The sequence below is a fragment of the Hordeum vulgare genome, chromosome 4H (genome assembly GCF_904849725.1).
Source record: "Hordeum vulgare subsp. vulgare chromosome 4H, MorexV3_pseudomolecules_assembly, whole genome shotgun sequence".
Lineage (NCBI taxonomy): Eukaryota > Viridiplantae > Streptophyta > Magnoliopsida > Poales > Poaceae > Hordeum > Hordeum vulgare.
The window spans coordinates 322394414-322418090 of NC_058521.1; positions in this window are offsets into that span (position 1 = coordinate 322394414).

A 23677-nucleotide genomic window follows, 5' to 3' on the forward strand; every position below is an offset into this window, starting at 1 on the left:
CACGACCTCTTTCATCCTCGGATTTAGTCTCCGTTGATGATCAACAACTGGTTTAGAATCAGGATCGGTTTTAATCTTGTGCTGACATAGAGTGGGGCTAATACCTTTAAGATCATTAAGAGTATATCCAATAGCAGCACGGTGCTTCCTCAAAGTTTTTAATAACTTCTTCTCTTCGTGACTCGAGAGGTGAGCACTAATAATAAGAGGATATATCTCCTTCTCATCAAGATAGGCATACTTAAGAGTATCTGATAACTGTTTTAGCTCGAACATAGGATCACCCTTTGGTGGGGGAGCATCCCCAAGCAGTTCAACAGGCAGATTATTCTTGAGAATAGGATATTGTTCTAAAACAATTTTATCTATCTCATCTCTTTCCTTCATATGCATATCATTTTCATGCTCAAGCAGATATTGCTCTAAAGGATCCGTAGGAGGTACGGTAATAGAGGCAAGAGCAATGATTTCATCCCTACGAGACGACTCTTTCTCATGGGGTTGTCTTCCAAACTTGGAGAAGTTAAATTCATGAGACACACCCTCGAAACTAACAGTGACAGTCTGTTTAATGCAATCAATGTGAGCATTGATAGTGTTGAGAAAGGGTCTACCAAATATGATGGGACAAAAGCTATCTTGTGCAGTAGCAAGGACGAGGAAATCAGTAGGATACTTCGTCTTACCACACATGACTTCTACGTCTCTCACAATTCCCAGAGGGCAAATAGTGTCTCTATTAGCTAGCGTAATAGTGACATCAATGGGTTCTAACTCAGTAGGTGCAATCTCATCTTTGATTTCATCATATAGAGCATGGGGTATTGCACTAACACTAGCACCCATATCACATAAACCATGGTAACAGTGATCTCCTATCTTGACAGAAACTACGGGCAGGCCAACTACATGTCCGTATTTGTGTTTCGCGTGAGGTTTAGCTATTCTAGCGGAGTCCTCACAGAATTTGAAAACATGCCCATCTATGTCTTCGGCTAAGAGATATTTGATAATAGCAACACTAGGTTCAACTCTAATTTCCTCAGGGGGTGCAAGTGGTCTAATGTAACCCCTATGTATCAGAGTTGGAGCTTTAGAATAATCCTTTTGCCTAGCAGGGTATGGTGGTTTCTTTGCGTAGGCACAAGGAACAACATGATCACTAAAAGCAATGACTTTATCCTCAACTAGACTGGGTTTAACTATGTTGATTTCTACAGGAGTTACGTTTGATTCTTTCCAATAAATTCCACTTGTGGTCAATATCCTTCTTCATAAAAGAATCGGTACAAGAAGTGTCAAGCATGGTACGATCTTCATGAGAAAGCCGAGCATAAAAGTTTTGAGTGATAATTTCTCTCGAGAGCTCATGATTGGGGCATAAATATAGCATTGATTTAAGCCTCCCCAAGCTTGAGCTACGCTTTCCTTGTCACGAGGCAAAAAGTTATAAATATAATTCCGATCACGATGTACTAAATGCATAGGATAAAACTTTTGATGAAATTCCAATTTCAACCGATTGTAGTCCCATGATCCAGTATCATCACATAGCCTATACCATGTCAATGCCTTATCCTTCAAAGATAAAGGAAAGACTTTCTTCTTTACCTCATCCTCGAGCAAACCTGCAAGCTTAAATAAACCACAAACTTCATCTACATAGATTAGATGCAAGTCTTGATGTGAAGATCCATCTCCCGTAAAAGGATTAGCCAGCAGTTTCTCAAGCATACCCGAAGGAATTTCATAAAAGATATTTTCATTAGGTACCTCAGGTTGAGGAACAACTCCTCGTGCTTCCGTTCGTGGTGAAGATATTCCGAACAAACTCCTCAAAGGAACAATTTCCATAGTGACAAGTGACAATAAACTTCAGCACAGTATATAAATGTTTCCTTACCAAATTCCAGTTACCAAAGGCGCTTCCTCCCCGGCAACGACGCCAGAAAAGAGTCTTGATGACCCACAAGTATAGGGGATCAATCGTAGTCCTTTCGATAAGTAAGAGTGTCGAACCCAACGAGGAGGAGAAGGGTCTGATAAACGGTTTTCAGCAAGGTAATAACTGCAAGCACTGAAAGTAGCGGTAACAAGTGATGGTATAGTGAGGTGAAACGTAGCAAGCGAAAAGTAACAAGTAACAAGTAGTAGCAACGGTGCAGCAAGTGGCCCAATCCCTTTTGTAGCAAGGGACAAGCCTGAACAAAGTCTTATAAGAGGAAAAGCGCTCCCGAGGACACACGGGAATTTCTGTCATGCTAGTTTCATCATGTTCATATGATTCACGTTCGTTACTTTGATAGTTTGATATGTGGGTGCACCGGCGCTTGGGTACTGCCCTTACTTGGACAAGCATCCCACTTATGATTAACCCCTCTCGCAAGCATCCGCAACTACGAAAGAAGAATTAAGACAACGTCTAACCATAGCATTAAACTAGTGGATCCAAATCAGCCCCTTACGAAGCAACGCATAGACCGGGGTTTAAGCTTCTGTCACTCCAGCAACCCATCATCTACTTACTACTACCAGTGCCTTCCTCTAGGCCCAAATATGGTGAAGTGTTATCTAGTCGACGTTCACATAACACCACTAGAGGAAAAACAACATACAACATATCAAAATACCGAACAAATACCAAATTCACATGACTATTATTAGCATGACTTATCCCATGTCCTCAGGAACAAAAGTAACTACTAACAAAGCACAATCATAATCATGATCAGAGGTGTAATGAATAGCATCAAGGATCTGAACATAAACTCTTCCACCAAGTAATCCAAATAGCATCAACTACAAAGAGTAATCAACACTACTAGCAACCTTACAAGTACCAATCGGTGTCGCGAGACGAAGATTGGTTATAAGAGATGAATTAGGGATTGGAGAGGAGATGGTGCCAATGAATATGTTGATGGAGATGCCTCCCCTCCGACGAGAGGAGTGTTGGTGATGACGATGGCGACGATTTCCCCCTCCGGGAGGGAAGTATCACCGACAGGATCGTCCTGCGGGAGCTCTAGATTGGATCTGCTCAAGTTCCGCCTCGTGGCGGCGGAGAATCCACAAAAATGCTCCACGTTAATTTTTTTTGGACGAAACCCTTCATATAGCAAAAGAGGGGGGCCAGTGGGCCACCAGGGTGCCCACAAGCCCTGTTGCCGCGGCCAGGGGGTAGGCTGCGGCAACCAGGCTTGTGGGCCCCTGGGTGCTCCGCTCTGACACTTCTTTCACCCAGTATTTTTCATAAAATCCAAAAAAAAATCCACGTTGATTTTCAGGGCATTTGGAGTTGCACAGAATAGAGCACTCAGACTTGCTCCTTTTCCAGTCCAGAATTCCAGCTGCCGTTATTCTCCCTCTTCAAGTAAACCTTGCAAAATAAGAGAGAAAAGGCATAAGTAAGGTTCTACAAAGTATAATAACAGTCCATAAAGCGATAAATATCAACATGAAAGGATGATGCAAAATGGATGTATCAATGATCTACACATGGCGATAAGTGGCGAGAGCGTGTGGGAAGAAGTACACCCATGCAGGATTATGAATATGTTCAAATAGCCACGTCCTCGGATATGCACTACTTGGAAACATATATTGTTTATAGGTAACTTTAATGGTTACTCATGAAAGTATGAAGACAAGTGTGAGTATCGTGGATGGCATTCTCATAGCAAGACAGGAAAGCATACATAGTGTATTGTTTTGGTGTTAGTGGACTCGTGTACACTTTCTCAAACTTGTTCAAAGTACTAGTAGTTATATTTTAGGATAGCCAACAGTCAAACCTTGCTTGTTGCATGAAACCCCACAACCCCCTTTGGTGATATATATGGAGGAGTAATTAGATCCAATTTAAAGACTTGCTGAGTACTTTTGTACTCATGTTTTCTTAATAACTATTGTAGAGGAAAACCACAAACCTGCTGGTGGGTTTTATCTAGATGTCGATGAAGATGAGTAGCTGGTATCCCAACTGCAATCCGGTACCCTCAGGAAGGGTTGTAGATAGTCAGGTTGTATGCAGTTTTATCCTTTCACCTGTTTGTACGCAGACAGCTTTACGCTTCCACATGGTTTGTAAGACTTGTTTGTATAACTTGAGAGTCGGGTCATGTGACCCCTACCTGTATGAACTTTTTATGCAAGGCTCTTCTATTCCCTCTAAATAAATGTTGTGATGTTGTGTGGTTATGTTGTGATGCCATTGTTGTATCTATGCACATCGGGCATGTCATGCGTATGTGTGATGTGCAACAGTATGTATGGGATTCGACACCTAGTTGTGTGCCTTTAGTATTACTCTTTACAGGGATATGCCTCTTTGTGCTTCCACTGAGCCTCGGTATCTTGCTACTGCTTCGGACACATTGAGTGACCAACATGTATCCTTCTTTGTTGTTGTGTCTATTCCCTCGGGGAAATGTCACACGGTGTAATGGAATCCATGTAGCCTGCTCTGATTTTTGCAAGGAGGTCTAATGCAGTTGCATTATTCTCTATTTCGGATGCCTTCTCGTCCCTCCGGTCAGGTGGTCCATCTGACCAGGTGCATTGATGTATCAGGTCACACGGCTATGCTGGTCAGAGTCATGTTGGAGACTGGTTACCACTGGTACCGCAAGTATACAATGGAGGAACAGCACCGTGATTTCAACCAGAGCCGGTACCTTTGTGCCGTTAGGATATATCAATCGTAACCTGGAGCTGCAGACGGCTTCATTATTCGTATGGATTGGGGTTTACCATCAACATGTCGATTCAGGATGCTGCTTATTCGATGATGACCATTATGGGAGCCAACCATGGATTGGTGCAGAACATGGAACAAATCGGATGGTTGTAGATTATCGACTAGTCAACCTGGCCACCATAAAAGAACAAGCATCCTCTCCACAAGTTCGATGACCTATATGATCAGATCGCTGGATCCTTAATCTTTTACAAAATGGATTTGAGGTTGGCATATGATAAAATCAAAATCAAGAATGGGGACATTCCAAAAACGGCCTTTGTCACTCTTTATAGCCAATATTAGTACACCATCATGTCCTTCAGTTTAACTAATGCACCAACCAACTTCTGCCGCTTAATGAATTTGATCTTCATGGAGTATTTGGATAAATGCTTCATGGTTTATCTCAATGATATACTCATCTACTCGAAGAATGAACAAGAACATGTTGAGCATCTAAGGCTCGTATTGAGGAAACTTAGAGAGCATCGCCTTTATGCAAAATTCTGTAACTTTGAATTATGGTTGCTAGAAGTGACCTCTCTAGCCCATGTAATCTCTGGTAAGGGTATTGTTGACAATCCCGAGAGAGTTCAAGTTGTCCTTCATTGGACTCAACCTGAATCAGTTAAGCAAGTTAGGAGTTTTCTTGGTCTAGCGAGCTATTGTCGCCACTTTGTAGAGAACTTCTCCAAGTTTGCAAAGCCTCTAACTGAACTTCTCAAGAAAGATAAAAAGTTCGAGTGGACCCCACAATGCGAGCATAGTTTTCAGAAACTGAAAAGACGCTTGACTTCTACCGCCGTATTGGTGCAACAGATTTTACTAAGGACTTTGTTATGTATTGCCATGCCTCGTGATAAGGATTAGGTTGAATTATCATGCAGGATCATCATGTGATTGCATACACATCTCGACAGTTGCATCCACATGAGGATAATTATCCAACACAGTGGATTATTGTGGTGTTAGTGGACTTGTGTATGCTTTCTCAAACTTGTTCAAAGTACTAGTAGTCGTAGTACAGGATAGCCAAGAGTCAAAGTCGGCTTGCTGCATGAAATGCCAAAACCCCTTTGTTGATACATATGAATGAGTAGTTAGATCTGATTTAAAGACTTGTTGAGTACTTTCGTACTCATGCTTGCGTAATAAATCTTGTAGAGGAATGATAACCCACAAGTATAGGGGATCGCAACAGTTTTCGAGGGTAGAGTATTCAACCCAAATTTGTTGGTTCGAGACAAGGGGAAGCCAAAGAATATTCTCGAGTATTAGCAGTTGAGTTGTCAATTCAACCACACCTAAAAGACTTAGTATCTTCAGCAGAGTTTCAGTAGCAAAGTAGTGTGATAGTAACGGTAGCAGCGGTAACAGTAGCAGTGGTGATAGCAGTAGCGGTAACAGTAGCACTACTGACAGCAGTAGCGGTAAAGTAACTTAGCAAGGACCAATATAGGAATAGCTCGGAGGCATTGGATCGGTGATGGATAATTATGTCGGATGACATTCATCATGTAACCGTTATTACATAGGGTGATATGTAACTAGCTCCAGTTCGTTAATGTAATGTAGGCATGTATTCCGTATTTAGTCATATGTGCTTATGGAAAAGAACTTGCATGACATCTATTGTCCATCCCTCCCATGGCAGCGGGGTCCTAATGGAAACTAAGGGATATTAAGGTCTCCTTTTAATAGAGAACTGGAACAAAGCATTAGCACATAGTGAATACATGAACTCCTCATACTATGGTCATCTCCGGGTCCGGTTATTGTCACTCCGGGGTTGCCTGGTCATAACACATAGTAGGTGACTACAACTTGCAAGATAGGATCAAGAACACACATATATTGATGAAAACATAATAGTTTCAGATCTAAAATCATGGCACTCGGGCCCTAGTGACAAGCATTAAGCATAGCAATGTAGTAGCAACATCAATCTTAGAACATAGTGGATACTAGGGATCAAACCCCATCAAAACTAACTCAATTACATGATAGATCTCATCCAACCCATCACCGTCCAGCAAGCCTACGATGGGATTACTCACGAACGGTCAAGAGCATCATGGAATTGGCGATGAAGGATGGTTGGTGATGACGACGGCGTCGATTTCCCCTCTCCGGAGCCCAGAACAGACTCCAGATCTGCCCTCTAGAGGAAGAACAGGTGGTGGCGGCGGCTCAGTGCCATGAAACGTGATGAACTTTCTCTCTTAATTTTTTCTGGGCAAGAGATACTATATAGAGCTGGAGTTGGAGGCGGCAGAGCCACGAGGGCCTCACAAGCCTGTCAGGCGCGACCATGGGGGGCCCGCGCCTCCTGGGCTTGTGGGCTCCTGGCTTTGTCCCTCCAGGTAATTCTTGCGCCAGTATATTTTATATATTCCACAAAAAATCATCGTAAATTTCCAGGTCATTCCGAGAACTTTCATTTCTGTGCAAAAACAACACCATGGCAATTCTGCTGAAAACAGCGTCAGTCCGGTTTAGTTCCATTCAAATCATGCAAAATAGAGTCCAAAACAAGGGCACAAGAGTTTGGAAAACTAGATACTATGGAGACGTATAAACTCCCCCAAGCTTAAAGCCTTGCTTCTCCTCAAGAAATTCAGTTGACAAACTGAAAGAGACAAAAGAAAAACTTTTATGAACTATGTTCGATCTTGTTGTTGTAATTATGTCTAACTCATATTCAGATTTTTAGCAAGATCATAAGCTAACCACATAAGCAATGACATTTAGGTCTCATGATGTACTCATATCAATGGCATAATCAACTAGCGAGCAATAATAGTAAGTTTCAAATGTCAACACTTCAATCAAACCAATCATGAAACAATATGAACAGATGGTATCTCGCTAGCTCTTTCTGAGACCGCAAAACATAAATGCAAAGCACCTTCAAAGACCAATGGCTAACTGAACATTGTAATTTAGGGCAAAGAAGATCTAGTCACAATCATACTCAATATCAATTAATAGCAAAGCATAAAAATGATGGAGGTGCTCTCTAATTGGTGCCTTTATAAGGAGAGGATGACTCAACAGAAATGTAAATAGATAGGCCCTTCGCAGAGGGAAGCATTGATTTGCAGAGGTGCCAGAGCTCAAGCTTTTAAAACATAGACAAATAATTTTGAGTGGTATGATCTCATTGTCAACGCAATGACCATGAGTTTTCACCATCTTCCATGCTACACATATTATAGGCGGTTCCCAAACAGAAAAGTAAAGTTTTGACTCCCCCACCACAAATAAATCACACTCCACGACTAGCCGAATCCTCGGGTGTCGTCCATACCAACAACAATCTAGGGGGAGCTTTCTTTGCAATTATATTTTCGATTTGAGCATGGAACTGGGCATTCCGATTACTGGCCCCTTTCTCGTGAGTGATTGTGAATAAACACGTATCGAGGATAACATGCCTAGCGTGGAAGATACTGACCGCCCCTTGTCACCACATGAGCGGTTTGGGCATACAAAACAAATTATTACTTGAAGATTTAGAGAGTGGCACATGCAAATTTACTTGGAACGGCAGGTAGATACCACATATAGGTAGGTATGGTGGACTCATATGGAATAACTTTGGGTTTATGGAAGTGGATGCACGAGCAATATTCTCGCTTAGTACAAGTGAGGGCTAGCAAAATACTGGGAAGTGACCAAGTAGATAGAGACAACAGTCATCAATATGCATTGAAATTAACCAACGTTGAGTGCAAGCATGAGTAGGATATAAATCACCATAAACATGAATATCAAAGAGGCTATGTTGATTTTGTTTCAAGTACATGTGTGAACATGTGCCAAGTCAAGCCACTTGAGTCATTCAAAGGAGGATACCATCCTATCATACTACATCATAATCATCTTGAAATTCATGTTGGCATCCAAGACAAACCATTATAAGCTCCTAGCTAATTAAGCATGGCATCAGAAACTATGATCTGTAAGTTGTCATTGCACACATGTTTCTCTCATAACAATGCTGAATTAGGAATGATGAGCTAGTCATATTTACAAAAACAAAATAGGTCGAGTTCATACCAGCTTTTCCAGGCTCAGTCACTTCATCATATATCGCCATTATTGCCTTTCACTTGCACGTCCGAATGATGTAAATAATAATAAGAGTGTTCGTGCATTGGACTAAGATGGAATCTGCAAGCAAACTCAGAGGAGAAGACAAAGTAATATGGCTCTTTGACGGATAAACAATTATGCATATGAGAGCAACTAAGCATTTTAATCATGGTCTTCTACCTTGACCCAAAGAAAAAGAAAACTATTTACACGGGAAAGCTCCCAACAAGAAAAAGAAGAACGGGAAATCTTTTTGGGTTTTCTCTTTAATTACCACTAAGCAAGCTGGAAAGTAAACTTCAAACTAATTTTTTTTTGTTTTTCTCAATTTAAACAAACACACGAGAAGAAAGCGAGAAAAAGAAATAAACCAGCATGGATGATACAATGGCAAGGCATGAACAACGACTATCAAAGTGAAAGTGTGAGCATGAATATAAAGTCGGTGAGAAACACGTACTCCTCCGAGCTTAGGCTTTTGGCCTAAGTTGGTCTAATCCCACGGAGGGAAATAACCGTCTTCGGGGTAGTCCGGAGTGTACTGAAGGTGCCACTTCTGGGTGAGCTCCTCTGGGTCCCACTGATAAACTGGCGTCTGGTACTCGACTGGTAGCTTGGGCACAGGCGTCTGTGGTGGCGCTATGCCTCAATATGGATAGATGTCCGAGGGCATAATAATGTACCTGCCTAGATGAAGATTGAACAAAGAAGGAGCAGGCAAAGTAATAGTCTCACGAGTACCCTGGCTAAATACCAAGTTATAAATCATCCTCTTATTTATATCTTTATGAAGAACGTCATGGCGAACCATACTATCATAATCTAAATATCTCTCAGGAAGAAGCATCTCTTTTTCCTCGTACAGTCTAATAGGTATCTCAAAATGTTTAGCAAGACGGGTAGCATAGATACCTCCATAAACAGCGCCTTTAGTACGGTTCGTGTTCAACCGTTGAGCAACTATAGCGCCCAAGCTATAAGTTTTATCATTATAAAGAGCTTCGCGCAAAACTGCAAGATCTGGGGAGCTAAGAGCCCCAGCTTTCCCATGTCCAATCAAACATATTCCCATGAATAAAGAGAAATATCGAAGCACGGGAAAATGTATACTAGCAACTCTAGCACAAGACACTCCTCTCTCCTCTCCTACAGCAATAGTATCAACGAAAGCCTCCAAGTCCTGTGGACGGGGTTCATGAATATCCCCAACATAAGGTAATTTACAAACATTGCAAAAATCCTGAAGTGACATGCGCTGGGGGATATCATATAACTTGAACTCAACCATAGGAGGACTCTTCCTTGGATAGAAATTCAAGCTTTGCATGAAAATATTAGTGAGGAGGAGGTATTGTGGACACTTATATTCAACAAATGTGGTAAGGCCTGCGTTCTCCACCAAGTAATAAAAATCCTCATAAAGACCGGCGACACGTAAGAACACACCGCTTGGCCACTCGCACGCTCGAACTTGTGCAACTAGGGGGACCGGATACTTGGATTTCTTCTTCTCATTTTCATCTTCCTTGGGGTCACGGCTTGAAGAGCCTCATAGGAACCTCCTCATCTTTTCCTTTTTCTTTCTCTGAAAATTTCTGAAATTTTTAGTGACTCAAAATAAAAGTGAACAAGGCTCAACAAAACTCATAGCAACTACTCCTACAAGTGCCTAGATGTCATATCATGCATCAAAACTACTTGGGACCAACTAAAATTAACATGCAAAGCTCAAGAACAGGGTCACCAAGGCAGCAAAAATATGCAAAGAATAAAGGACTAGAGCAAAAACTAATTGGACCAATGGAGGCGTCACATACCAAGGAACAATTCCCCCAAAAGAGTTTGGTGAATGGGGCTTTGCACAAGGGGAACGAAAAATGCAGAAATAAGAGCAAGAACACGGGTTTGAGATGTGGAATGATTTTTTCTGGAGGTAGGAGAAGGAGATGGGAGCTAGAATAAGTGGAGGGGGCCACGTGGGACCCACAAGCCTGCCAGGCACGGCTAGGGGGGTGGCCGCGCCTCCTGGGCTTGTGGCCCACTGGTGCATCCCCTTGACTAGCTTTCTATCTCACAATTTTTTAAATATTCTAGAAAAAATCATACTTGAATTTCAGGGCATTTGAAGAACTTTTATTTTCGGGACACTTTTCTAAGGGACGGAAAAAGCAGAAAACAGGGAAATAAAGCTAAATTTATCATTTTTCTTCTAAACAACAGAAAGTAAAAGTTGGGAGCAGAAGGTTGTGACTCCTAGATTCATCCATCTCATGGTCATCAAAAGAAATCCGTCAATGAGGTTGATCTAGTCTCCTTGACAAACTTTTTTCGAATCACATAAAATCGGAGAATTTTCGACTAATCACTAGGTTACCTGAACGGGGATGTGCATATCCCCAACAATTAAATCATACTTCATCTTGACAGTAGGTATAGGGCATTCAAAGCCTCCAATAAGAATTGATTATGTTTTTTCAATAGCATTGATGCAATGTACTCGATATTGTTTCTTCGGAAAGTGCACCGTGTGCTCATTACCATTAACATGGGAAGTGACATTGCCTTTGTTGCAATCAATAACATCCCGTGCAATGTTTAAAAAGGTTCTTCCAAGGACGACCGCCATTGCATCATCCTCGGGAATATCCAGAATAACAAAGTCCGTTAAGATAGTCACATTAGCAACCAAAACAGGCACATCCTCGCAAATGCCGATAGGAAAATAAGTTGATTTGTCGGCCATTTGCAAAGACATTTCAGTGGGTGTCAACTTATCCAATTCAAGTCTACGATAAAGAGAGAGAGGCATAACACTAACACCAGCTCCAAGATCGCATATAGCAGTTCTAACATAATTTCCTTTAATGGAGCAAGGTATAGTGGGCACTCCGGGATCACCTAGTTTCTCACGAGTTCCACCCTTGAAGGTGTAATTAGCAAGCATGGTGGAAATCTCAACCTCAGGTATCTTCCTTTTATTAGTCACAATATCTTTCATGTACTTAGCATAAGGAGACATTTTGAGCATATCTGTCAAATGCATTTGCAGAAAGACAGGTCTAATCATTTTAACAAAGCGCTCAAAATCCTCATCATCTTTTTTCTTGGATGGTTTGGGAGGAAAGGGCATGGGTTTCTGAACCCATGGTTCTCTTTCTTTACCATGCTTCCTAGAAATAAAGTCGTTCTTATCATATCTCCTGATCTTAGGTTGTGGGTTATCAAGATCAACAGCAGGTTCAATCTCCAGATTACTAGGTTGAGCATCAACATGAACACCACTATTTATATTATCAATAGGCTCATGTTCATCACCAGATTGTGTTTCGGCAAACAGAGACATCATTTGGATTCTCAGGTGTAACAGCAACAGGTTTGCTAGCATGCAAGTTCCTATCATCTTTCTTTTTCTTCCTATTACCAGGATGACTAGGTGCATCAGTGCTAACTCCTTGAGAATCTTGTTCATTTCTCTTAGGATGGCCCTCATGATACAAAGGTTCCCGAGTCATTCTACCACCTCTAGTGACGACTCTAACACAATTGTCATTCAACTCATTGAGCAAGTCATTTTGAGCCTTAAGTACTTGTTCTACTTGAGTAGTGACCATAGAGGCATGTTTACTCAAAAGCTTAAGATCATTGACACTTCTATCCACACAAGCACTTATATGATTAATCACGCGAGCATTTTTTTCCAATTGTCTGCTAAAATAATCATTGAAACTTTGTTGTTTGGCAACGTAGTTATCAAATTCATCTAAGCATAAGCTAGCAGGTTTATCATAAGGAATATCACTCTCATTGAATGTACAAAGAGAATTTACCTCTACTACCTGTGTCGAGTTATCAAGACCATGTATTTCTTCGATAGGTGGTAGATTCTTAACATCTTCAGATTTAATACCTTTCTCTTGCATAGATTTCTTGGCTTCTTGCATATCTTTAGGACTGAGGAATAGAATACCTCTTTTCTTCGGAATTGGCTTCGGAGGTGGTTCGGGAATAGTCCAAGCATTATCATTGCTCAAGATATTATTCAATAGAATTTCAGCTTGTTCCACAGTTCGTTCCCTGAAAACACAACCAACACAACTATCTAGGTGGTCCCTAGAAGCATCAGTTAGTCCATTATAAAAGATATCAAGTATTTCATTTTTCTCAAGAGGGTGATCAGGCAAAGCATTCAGTAACTGGACAAGCCTACCCCAAGCTTGTGGGAGACTCTCTTCTTCAACTTGCAAAAGTTATATATATCCTGCAAGGCAGTTTGTTTCTTATGGGCAGGAAAATATTTTTCAGAGAAGTAGTATATCATATCCCGGGGACTACGCACACAACCAGGAGCAAGAAAAGTAAACCAAGTCTTAGCATCACCCTTTAGCGAGAAAGGACACAACTTAAGGATATAGTGATGGCGAATTTTTTTCCTCAATCGTGAATAGGGTGGCTATATCATTCAGCTTAGTAAGATCTTCTACAACCGTTTCACTCATAACCATGAAAAGGATCAGATTCAACCAAAGTGATCAACTCAGGATCAACAGAGAATTCATAATCCTTATCAGTCACAAAGATGGGTGAAGTAGCAAACTTAGGGTCGTATTTCATTCTAGCATTCAGAGATTTTTCTTTCCACTTGCGCAATAAATTCTCAAGATCATAGCTATCCTTACAAGAAAGAAAGTCCTCAGCTAAGTCTCCCTCCATAACACAACCCTCAGGTATATCAGGCAATTCATATCTAGGAGAGCTAGTTCTAACAGGTGAAACAACAGGTTCTACTTCAATAATTTCAGGAGTTTCAGAAGTATCATCACATTCAGTAATAACTCTAGCAATTTGTGCATCAAGAAATGCACCTAGTGGAAAAGCAGTGTCAAGCAAAGCATCATCATAAGCATCATGGATAGTAGAAGCAACATCATCAAGCACATGCGACATATCAGAATTACCAATCGGTGGTGGTGTCGCAAATTTACTCATAACTGAAGGTGAATCAAGTACAGAGCTAGATGGCAGTTCCTTACCTGTCATCGTAGTTGAGGGCAAGACTTTAGTTTTCGGATCTCTCGGATTCCTCATAGTGATAAACAGACGTAAATCCCAAGTGACTCAGAGAATAGAGCTATGCTTCCCCGACAACGACGCTAAAAAAGGTCTTGATAACCCACAAGTATAGGGGGTCGCAACAGTTTCCGAGGGTAGAGTATTCAACCCAAAGTTTTGTTTCGACACAAGGGGAAGCCAAAGAATATTCTCAAGTATTAGCAGTTGAGTTGTGAATTCAACCACACTTGAAAGACGTAGTATCTGCAGCAAAGTTTCAGTAGCAAAGTAACTATAGCAGCAGTAACAGTAGCAGTGGTGACATCAGTAGCGGTAACAGTAGCAGTAGTGACAGCAGTAGCGGTAAAGTAACTTAGAAAGGACCAGTATAGGAAAAGCTCGTAGGCATTGGATTGGTGATGGATAATTATGTCGGATGACATTCATCATGTAAGAGTTATAACATAGGGTGATATGTAACTAGCTCCAGTTCGTCAATGTAATGTAGGCATGTATTCCGTATTTAGTCATACGTGCTTATGATAAAGAACTTGCATGACATCTATTGTGCATCCCTCCCGTGGCAGCGGGGTCCTAATGGAAACTAAGGGATATTAAGGTCTCCTTTTAATAGAGATCCAGAACAAAGCATTAGCACATAGTGAATACATGAACTCCTCATACTATGGTCATCTCCGGGAGGGGTTCCGGTTATTGTCACTCCGGGGTTGCCGGGTCATAACACATAGTAGGTGACTCCAACTTGCAAGATAGGATCAAGAACACACATATATTGATGAAAACATAATAGGTTCAGATCTGAAATCATGGCACTCGGGCACTTGTGACAAGCAGTACGCATAGCAAAGTAGTAGCAACATCAATCTTAGAACATAATGGATACTAGGGATCAAACCCCATCAAAACTAACTCAATTACATGATAGATCTCATCCAACCCATCACCGTCCAGCAAGCCTACGATGAGATTACTCACGAACGGTGAAGAGCATCATGGAATTGGCGATGAAGGATGGTTGGTGATGACGACGGCGTCGATTTCCCCTCTTCGGAGCCCAGAACGGACTCCAGATCTGCCCTCCCGAGGAAGAACAGGTGGTGGAGGCGGCTCCGTGATGTGAAACTCGATGAACTCTTCTCTCTTAATTTTTTCTGGGCGAGAGAGACTATATAGAGCTCGAGTTGGAGGCGGCGGAGACACGAGGGCCTCACAAGCCTGCCAGGCGCGGCCAGGGGGCCGCCTCCTGGGCTTGTGGGCTCCTGGCTCCGTCCCTCGACGTAATTCTTGCGCCAGTATTTTTTATATATTCCACAAAAAATCCTCGTAAATTTCCAGGTAACCGAGAACTTTTATTTCGGCGCAAAAACAACACCATATCAATTCTGCTGAAAACAGCGTTAGTACGGGTTAGTTTCATTCAAATCATGCAAATTAGAGTTCAAAATAAGGGCAAAAGAGTTTGGAAAATTAGATACGATGGAGAGGTATCAAGGAAACCCACGACCCTCTTGGTGGATTTTATCTAAATGTCGATGCAGCTGAGGAGCTGGTATCCCGACTGTGGTCCTGCACCCTTGGGAAGGGTTGTAGATAGTCAGGTTGTATGCCTTTTTATGCTTTCACCTGTGTGTACTCAAACAACTTTTCACTTTCGCATGGTTTGTAATACTTGCTTGTATGACTTGTGTATCGGGTCATGAGACCCTTACGTGTATGAACCTATTATGCAAGCCTCTTCTAAGCCCTCTAAATAAATGTTGTTATGTGATATGGTTATGTTGTGATGCCATTGTTGTATCTATTCATATCGGGGCATGTCATGCATACATGTGACGGGCAACGGTATGTATGGGATTTGACACCTAGTTGTGTGACTTTAGTATTACTCTTTACAGGGAAATGCCTATTTGTGCTTCCACTGAGCCTTGGTAGCTTGCTACTTCTCCGGACACATTTATTGACCGACATGTATCCTTATTTTCTGATGTGTCTGTCTCCTCGGGGAAATGTCACATAGTGTAATGGAGTCCATGTTGCCTACTATGACTCGTCTACACACAATTGATGATAGAAATGTACCACAATGTAATGGAGTCCCTATAGCTTGCTATGACTCGTCTACACACACTTTCTAACCAACAACTGCATTGCTGGGTTACGTATGCTTGTCCCTATACGGATGTGCCACTTGGGTTTATAACTAGTCATGTCGACCTGGGTTCTCTGACATCTGAATTCTAGCGATGTCACACCCTGTTTTTACTCCCACTTCTGTGTAATGCAAAAATGGGTTCTCTGACATTTGAATTCTAGCGATGTCATGTCGAGCTTGGTGGGATGGATTTCAAAAGCGGGAATTCCGAGCCTTAAGGCAAGGCAGTGGATCCGTTAAGGAGTATTTGCAGAAGTTCAACCTCCTGTCAAGATACACACATGAAGACGTTAACACTGGGGCCGCCAAAGTGGAACGCTTTATGGAAGGACTGCAACAATCACTCCAGTATCATTTGGTTGTTTGTGAATGTCAGACCTTCGGCGATCTGGTTAATAAGGCCCTCATACTGGAAGACAAGCGTCGTGCTATGGACGACACCCGTAAGTGCAAGCTAATGGGTGGTGGAGGACCGAGTAACCCAAAGCCACGCCCATGGCAGTCAGCTCTAGCAAGACCTAATTATCAGCAGCAGTAGTACAAGTATCCAACATTTAGCCAGAACTACCAGCCTCAGCAGCAAGTCAACACCAAGCCAACAATCAATCCACCGAACAACAGTGGAGTCAAGACCAATCTACCAGCACAAGTTACCTGTTTTGGATGTGGTCAAACATGGCACTATTCCAGGCATTGTCCCAATAAGAAGCCCGACACACCGCGCCCCAATACGGCAAATCAAGGCCAAGTAGCACCAGGCAGGAATCAGGCTCCCCGCAATCAGCAGTATCACAACAGGGGGCGGATTAATTATATTTCCGCAGAAGAGGCGCAGGAAGACCCGGACTGCATTCTGGGTACGTTCCACGTCAACTCTATCCCAGCAACAGTATTGTTTGATTGTGGTGCTTCGCATTCTTTTGTTACACAAAGATTTGCGGAAAAATGTGGTTTAAAACCTACCCTGCTTCGCGGGCATATGGCAATTCAAACCCCGGGAGCAATATTGAGGGCCAACCTAGGATGTAGGAAGGTCGGGATAGTTATCACTGGGATGAGCTTCTCAGCGGATCTCATTGTGCTTAAGTCGCAAGGCCTAGAAGTAATTCTCGACATGGATTGGTTGGCCAAGCATCAAAGCATCTTGGACTGTGCCAACAGGGCCATTACAATGACAAGAGACCAAGGGGTCAAAGTCAAGTATGTCTTTGAGCTAGTACCCGCTCGAGTACCACGGGTTAACAACCTGTCAGAGGTAGAACTCGATCGAGTGCCAATATTCTATGAGTACCCGGACGTCTTTCCTGTAGAGCTACCGAGAATGCCTCCTAACCGAGACATCGAGTTCATGATTGAGCTCATGGCTGGATCAAGGCCTATCTATAAGAAGCCTTACAGGATGGAAGCCGAAGAGCTAGCGGAGTTGAAGAAGCAGCTGGATGAGCAACTCAAGAAAGGGTTTATTCGTCCAAGTGCGTCACCTTGGGGATCACCTATTCTTTTCGTGTCCAAGAAGGATGGAACCATCAGAATGTGCGTCGATTACCGTTCTTTCGATGAGGTCACGATCAAGAACAAGTATCCACTCCCCAAGATTGAAGACTTGTTTGATCAGTTAAATGGAGCTAAGGTATTCTCCAAGATCAATCTCCGATCTGGATATTACCAATTGAAGATCCGACCCAAAGACATGCCCAAGACTGCGTTCGTGACCTGGTACGGTCTGTACGAATGCACTGTCATGTCTTTTTGATTGTCTAATGCCCCAGGTTACTTCATGTACCTCATGAACAAGGTCTTCATGGAATACATGGACAAGTTTGTCATCGTATTCATTGATGACATACTTATCTTTTCCAAGTCCGAAGAAGAGCATGAGAAACACTTGAGGTTAGTTCTGGAAAAGCTTCGAGAGCACCAACTATATGCCAAATCCAGCAAGTGCCAATTCTGGCTGAACGAAGCTGGATTCTTGGGTCATATCATGATAGCAAGTGGTTTGGCAGTTGATTCCTCCAAGATTACTACGGTAACCAACTGGGAATCGCCAATTGATGTGAAGGAAGTCAGGAGTTTCCTCGGACTCGCAGGATATTACCGCAAGTTTGTAGAAGGATTCTCACGCATCGCTCGACCTATGACTCAACTCTTGAAGAAAGGCAAGAAGTTCGACTGGACGCCGGAGTGTGAAGCAAGCTTCCCATAATTGAAGAAGAGATTAACTACCACCTCGGTATTGGCCATTCCAGATATCAGCAAGGAGTTTGTGATATATTGTGATGCCTCCAGGACCGGGCTCGATGGGGTTCTAATGCAGGATGGCAGAGTTGTGGCGTATCTGTCACGACAACTGCGCACGCATGAGGAGAATTATGGCACCCATGATCTCGAGTTGGCAACAGTATTGCATGCCCTAAAGACATGGCGACATTACCTTTTGGGGAAACGATGTGAAATATACATTGACCACAAATGTCTTAAGTATATCTTCACCCAAAGGGAATTGAATATGAGGCAACGAAGATGGTTGGAGTTAATCAAAGACTACGACCCCAGCATTCAATATCACCCTAGTAAGGCCAATGTGGTGGCTGATGCCTTAAGCCGGAAGACCAGCACCTTGAAAGTCATGCTCAAGCAAAGACAACCTGCCTTGTATGAGGAATTGGAAAACTTCAGTTTGGAGCTAGTAGAATCAGGATTCCTAGCCAACCTCGAAGTCAAACCGATGTTGGTCATAAGAGCATTGAAGGCATCGAGAAGAAGATTCAAGAAGGCAAGGTCCCAGGATCCTCGGTGGATGAACAAGGAGTAGTGTGGTTTGGGAAATGTTTATGCGTACTCAACTAGGCTGAACTCAAGGAATTGATCCTATAGGAAGCACATGATACACCCTACTCTATTCTCCCCGGTGGTACCAAGATGTATCAAGATCTCCGAGAAAGATTCTGGTGGCATGGCATGAAGAGGGAAATAGCATCCTATGTTGCCAAGTGCACGTGTGCCATCGGGTCAATGCTGAGCATCAGCGACCTGCTGGATTGCTAGAACCTCTCCAAGTGCCAGAATGGAAGTGGGACAAGATAGGCATGGATTTTGTTACTGGCTTACCGAGGTCTAGCAGAGGCCATGACTCTATATGGGTCATTGTCGACCATCTAACCAAGGTGGCCCATTTCATTCCAGTCAACACCACTTATGATGGGAACAAGTTGGCTAGTATCTATATTGAGCGTATTGTAAGCCCTCACGGAATTCCCAAGGAGATTGTATCTGACCGAGGCATGTAGTTCACCTCAAGATTTTGGAAGAAGTTCCAAGAAGCCCACGGAACCAAGCTCTCTTTCAGCACCGCTTTCCACCCACCAACGGGCGGACAAACGGAAAGAGTGAATCACACACTCGAAGGTATGCTCCACGCTTGCGTCTTGGCACATGGTGCCAAATGGGATGACTGTCTGTCGTTCGCTGAGTTTTCATACAACAACATCTACCAGTCCAGTCTCCAAATGGCCCCATTTGAAGTGTTGTATGGACAGAAGTGCCGCACCCCGTTCAACTGGTCCGAAACCGGTGAAGGGCTGATTTTTGGGCTGGAAGTTTTGCACAAGTCAGAAGAGAAGGTGCAACTTGTCCGAGAAAATCTATAGGCAGCCAAGTCGCGACAAAAGAGCTATGTGGACTCGCGCCGCAGGGATGTGGAGTTCATTCCCGGAGACCAGGTGTACCTCCATGTCAGACCTCTCAAGGGAACCAAGCGTTTCCATGTTAAGGGGAAACTCGCTCCAAGGTTCATTGGACCTTTTTAGATCACGACAAGGCGTGGAGAAGTTGCTTATCAGTTGGAGCTACCCCCGGAACTTTCGGGTGTGCACAACGTATTCCACGTGTTACAACTCTGGAAGTGTCTTCAAGCGCCAAACCGTTCTGATCTTTACAAGGACATTGACCATCAGGCTATCAACCTTCAGCCGGATCTCACCTACCGTGAGAAGCCGATCCGCATTCTCGATGAAGCTGAGCGTTGCACCAGAAGCCGCACTATCAAGTATTTCAAGGTTCAGTGGAGCAACCACACCGAAGCTGAAGCAACATGGGAGCGTGAAGACTATCTCCGATCTGAGTTTCCGGACCTTTTTAGCACGTAGCTTAGGAATCTCGGGGACGAGATTCTTGTAAGGGGGATAGGTCTGTCACACCTGTTTTTACTACCACTTCTTTGTAATGCAAAAAGCTGAGCTTGTTAAAACTTTTTCAAAATTAATGATGTGAGTGCCATGTTTGTCATTGAATGACTTGTGTGATGATCATGTGATGATAAAACCCCATTTCACAATATTGAATTATTTTCAAAACCTTCTTTTTGGTTGTGATCAGGGTAAAACCCTACTTTGAGTTGCACTACTTGCCCTTGATGGCAAGATTTGTTTCTACCCAAAGTTGGTGATCTGATTTTAACTTGTTTTTATATCCCAAAACCACAAAAATAATTAGTTTTAGAATTGTTTTCTTAATTTATTTGCAAGTCCATTTCTGAGGCTAGAAATGGTATTCCTACATGGAAAAATACTTTCCTGCCTTAGAAAAATCTGATTAAATTTGGAGATGATTAGAGGACAACTATTTTCCATACATAGGATTTTAAACCCCTATTTTTATTATAATTATTTGAGTAAAACCGTGAAAACTATTTCTGTCTGTTTTGACCTTTTGAAATATTTCCAAAGGAAATACTCTCAATAAAATCCTAGAAAATTCCAAGGGTATCCCTAAGCCATATTTGATGTCCACATAAAGTATCACTTTGATCCAAGGTGATTAAGGCCCCAAATAACCCAAAACCCCCTTTTGTACAGATTGGAGTTAGAGCAACTCTACATAGCAAAGTTTGTCCTTTGATGCTGAAACTTTGCTGGAGTGCCTAATACCTCAAATGAGGGTTCCACACCAAAAATGGGATTTGTGGGACTTAGTTTTCCCACACTCTCTTTGGAAGGGACAGATCTGGTCAAATAGTGGTGTTTTCAAGTTTACAAAGCTAAACTTGTCCAATGGAGCTCAAACTTGGTGAAACCCCATGTTTTAGCACCAAACCCAAACCTGTTAAGTTGCAGCACGAATGGTGGGGTGCAACCCCTCAAACCACTGTCGAGCACCTTCCGACAGATGGGAAAAAGCCCTCTTAGCCACATCTAAACCTAACCCATTTGCTCCAAACTCATAGATTAGGTGGCCATTATCAATGCCCAACCCTAGTCAACTGGCCCCTCACTCGTTCAAAGTGGAATTGCCAAAAACGCCAATCTAAGCTTCACTTCAAGGCTAACAACACCAGTATTTCTTGTCTCCCTTGACCAGCCGAAGCTCCCATGAGAACCAAATGGTTAGCCTCACTCCCAAGCAGTGCCAATACATGATAGACACGTCCAAAGTGCCTCAGAGCGAACTAGCATGTCGTGGCATGCCAAAACTGTGCCCTGGGCGTGCTAAAGGAAGCCACCGAGGTGGGGGCGATGCTCTCGGCCAGTTCCAGCCTCCCCCGAAGTGTCCAACCTCTTCCCCGACAACCCCTCTGCGTCGAGCAACCCTCAGGGCCCCCTCTCCTGCGCTAGAGCTCGTGCGACGCGTGCCCGCGCGCATCAGAATCGGCCAAGGTTGCGCGGCCACGGATGCTCGACTCCTCTCTCTCCCTCTGTTGCAGATGGTTCTGAAAGTCCAAAACCACGTCCTGAGACCGTGGTTTTGACCCCAGAAACTCCCTACACCCCCATGCGCACCGCGGTGAGTCACTGGCGCTCCCAAATCGACTCATCGTCGTGGGCCTATTTGTAGCCCCCCCTCGCTCCTGCACACCTCAGATAGCTTCACCACGACCACTAGCACCTCCCTAGCCACCCCAGCAAACCAACAGAGCCCCGGTGCTCGAGATCGACCGAGGCCCCTCTGCCTCGGAGCTCCACTCGATCTCCGGCTACACGACGGCTCCTGCGTCCCTCGACCCACCAAACTGATCCCCTCGACTCCAGGAAGCTTTCCCCCTACTTCCCCGAGCATTTCCGGGCCCCTAGCCGCCTCCTCGACCACCTCCCGAAACTCCTCCGCCGCAGCCTCCAAGTCGCCGGCAAACCCTTACATCTCTGACGTTTTTCCGACCACCACCAAGTAGGCGGCGTCATGCCGAGCCCATTTCTATCCTCGTTGGGGCTTCCGAACGTCGGCAGCCTCACCGGCGTGCTCCTCCTCCTCTCTGGCCAGAGGTAGGAGACGACCTCGACAGGTGTGTCCCACCTATCGGTGGCCCAACTCCCTGCCCCGCGCTGCCCGCAGCCGCTTACCGCAGGGCCCCGCACGTCAGGTTCAAACCTGACGGGGCGCGCGCCTGGGTAGGTTGTCGGCTGGCCTCGGGCCGGCCCTGTTCCAGGCCGAGCCAGACAGGGACTTAGCCCATTCTTCTTTTATTTTTAAAATATGATTTCTAAGATTTTTTTAAAAACATTTAACGAGTATAAAAATATAAATTTACCACTGTTATTGTTCTAAAAATATGTAGTATTTAATAAGACCTTGAGATGAATTTTCAAACAACTATTCTGTTTTCAAAAATAAAAAGGACTAAATTGGAATAGTTTTGCTTCTGTTTGGTTGATTTTAAAAATGTTCCTTCATTAGAAACAGAGGCAAATATTTTTCAAAATAACAACTTAGGTTTATCAGTAATAAAGAACATTTTTAAAATAACTTTGTGATATGTTTTTGAGTGAGCTATTTCTTATTTATTCTTTTGACGACGATAGAAAATCCGTGTGGCGAGGGAATCAGAGCGGAAGACCTTGAAGACCCCGGATATGTAGCTGACCCAGGCAAGCATCCCTTTGACCATGACTAGGCATATGTTTTAATTGCATGTTATCCTAGCAAGTATTTCCGTTGCATACGATCATAAGTGTCTGTAAATCATTTGATGTGATGTTGCCGATGGCTTCTCCGGAGCACATGCATTGAGCTTGATCCTACCCCTTTTGAAGATCATGCTAGTATCACATTGACAAGTAATATTGGAATAGTATTAGCATGGGCATGTTGGTTACATAAATCAAAGTTTATGAAAACCCCGTCGGGTGCCACTAATGCCCGAGGGTGATGAAGAGTTAGGTGGCCACTTTTGGTGAAGTGGTGCACCGGGTATTTTGAGTGAGTATGGTTTCGGAAATGGGACTAGATTTATGATGTGTCGACCATCCCAACCTTACCAGTACGACCACGTTACCCCTTATGGGACGGGGCTATGTTGATTACTCTGGTCGGTGCTAGCAAAGAGCCACATTACTAGTGGCGGGAGTGATGTGTGGTCACTCTCGTGATGGGGTCGTGCCAGGTAGGACGACTATGCCATTTTTATGAGTTCCAGGCACACCGTTGGTCCCCGCATGGTTGATACTGTCTAGAGTCGGTGTTCGTAAGACGTACAACGTGTGGGCTGGGTACCAATCGAGTGGACCTCTTTGTCTAGTATCGTCAGGGGAAAGACATTGATCGGGTACCTACCTCGGGTATGTTATATACCGCGAGTCGTGGATGACACGGAAGTTTCCCGGATCTCGTGGGTCCAGCGTACT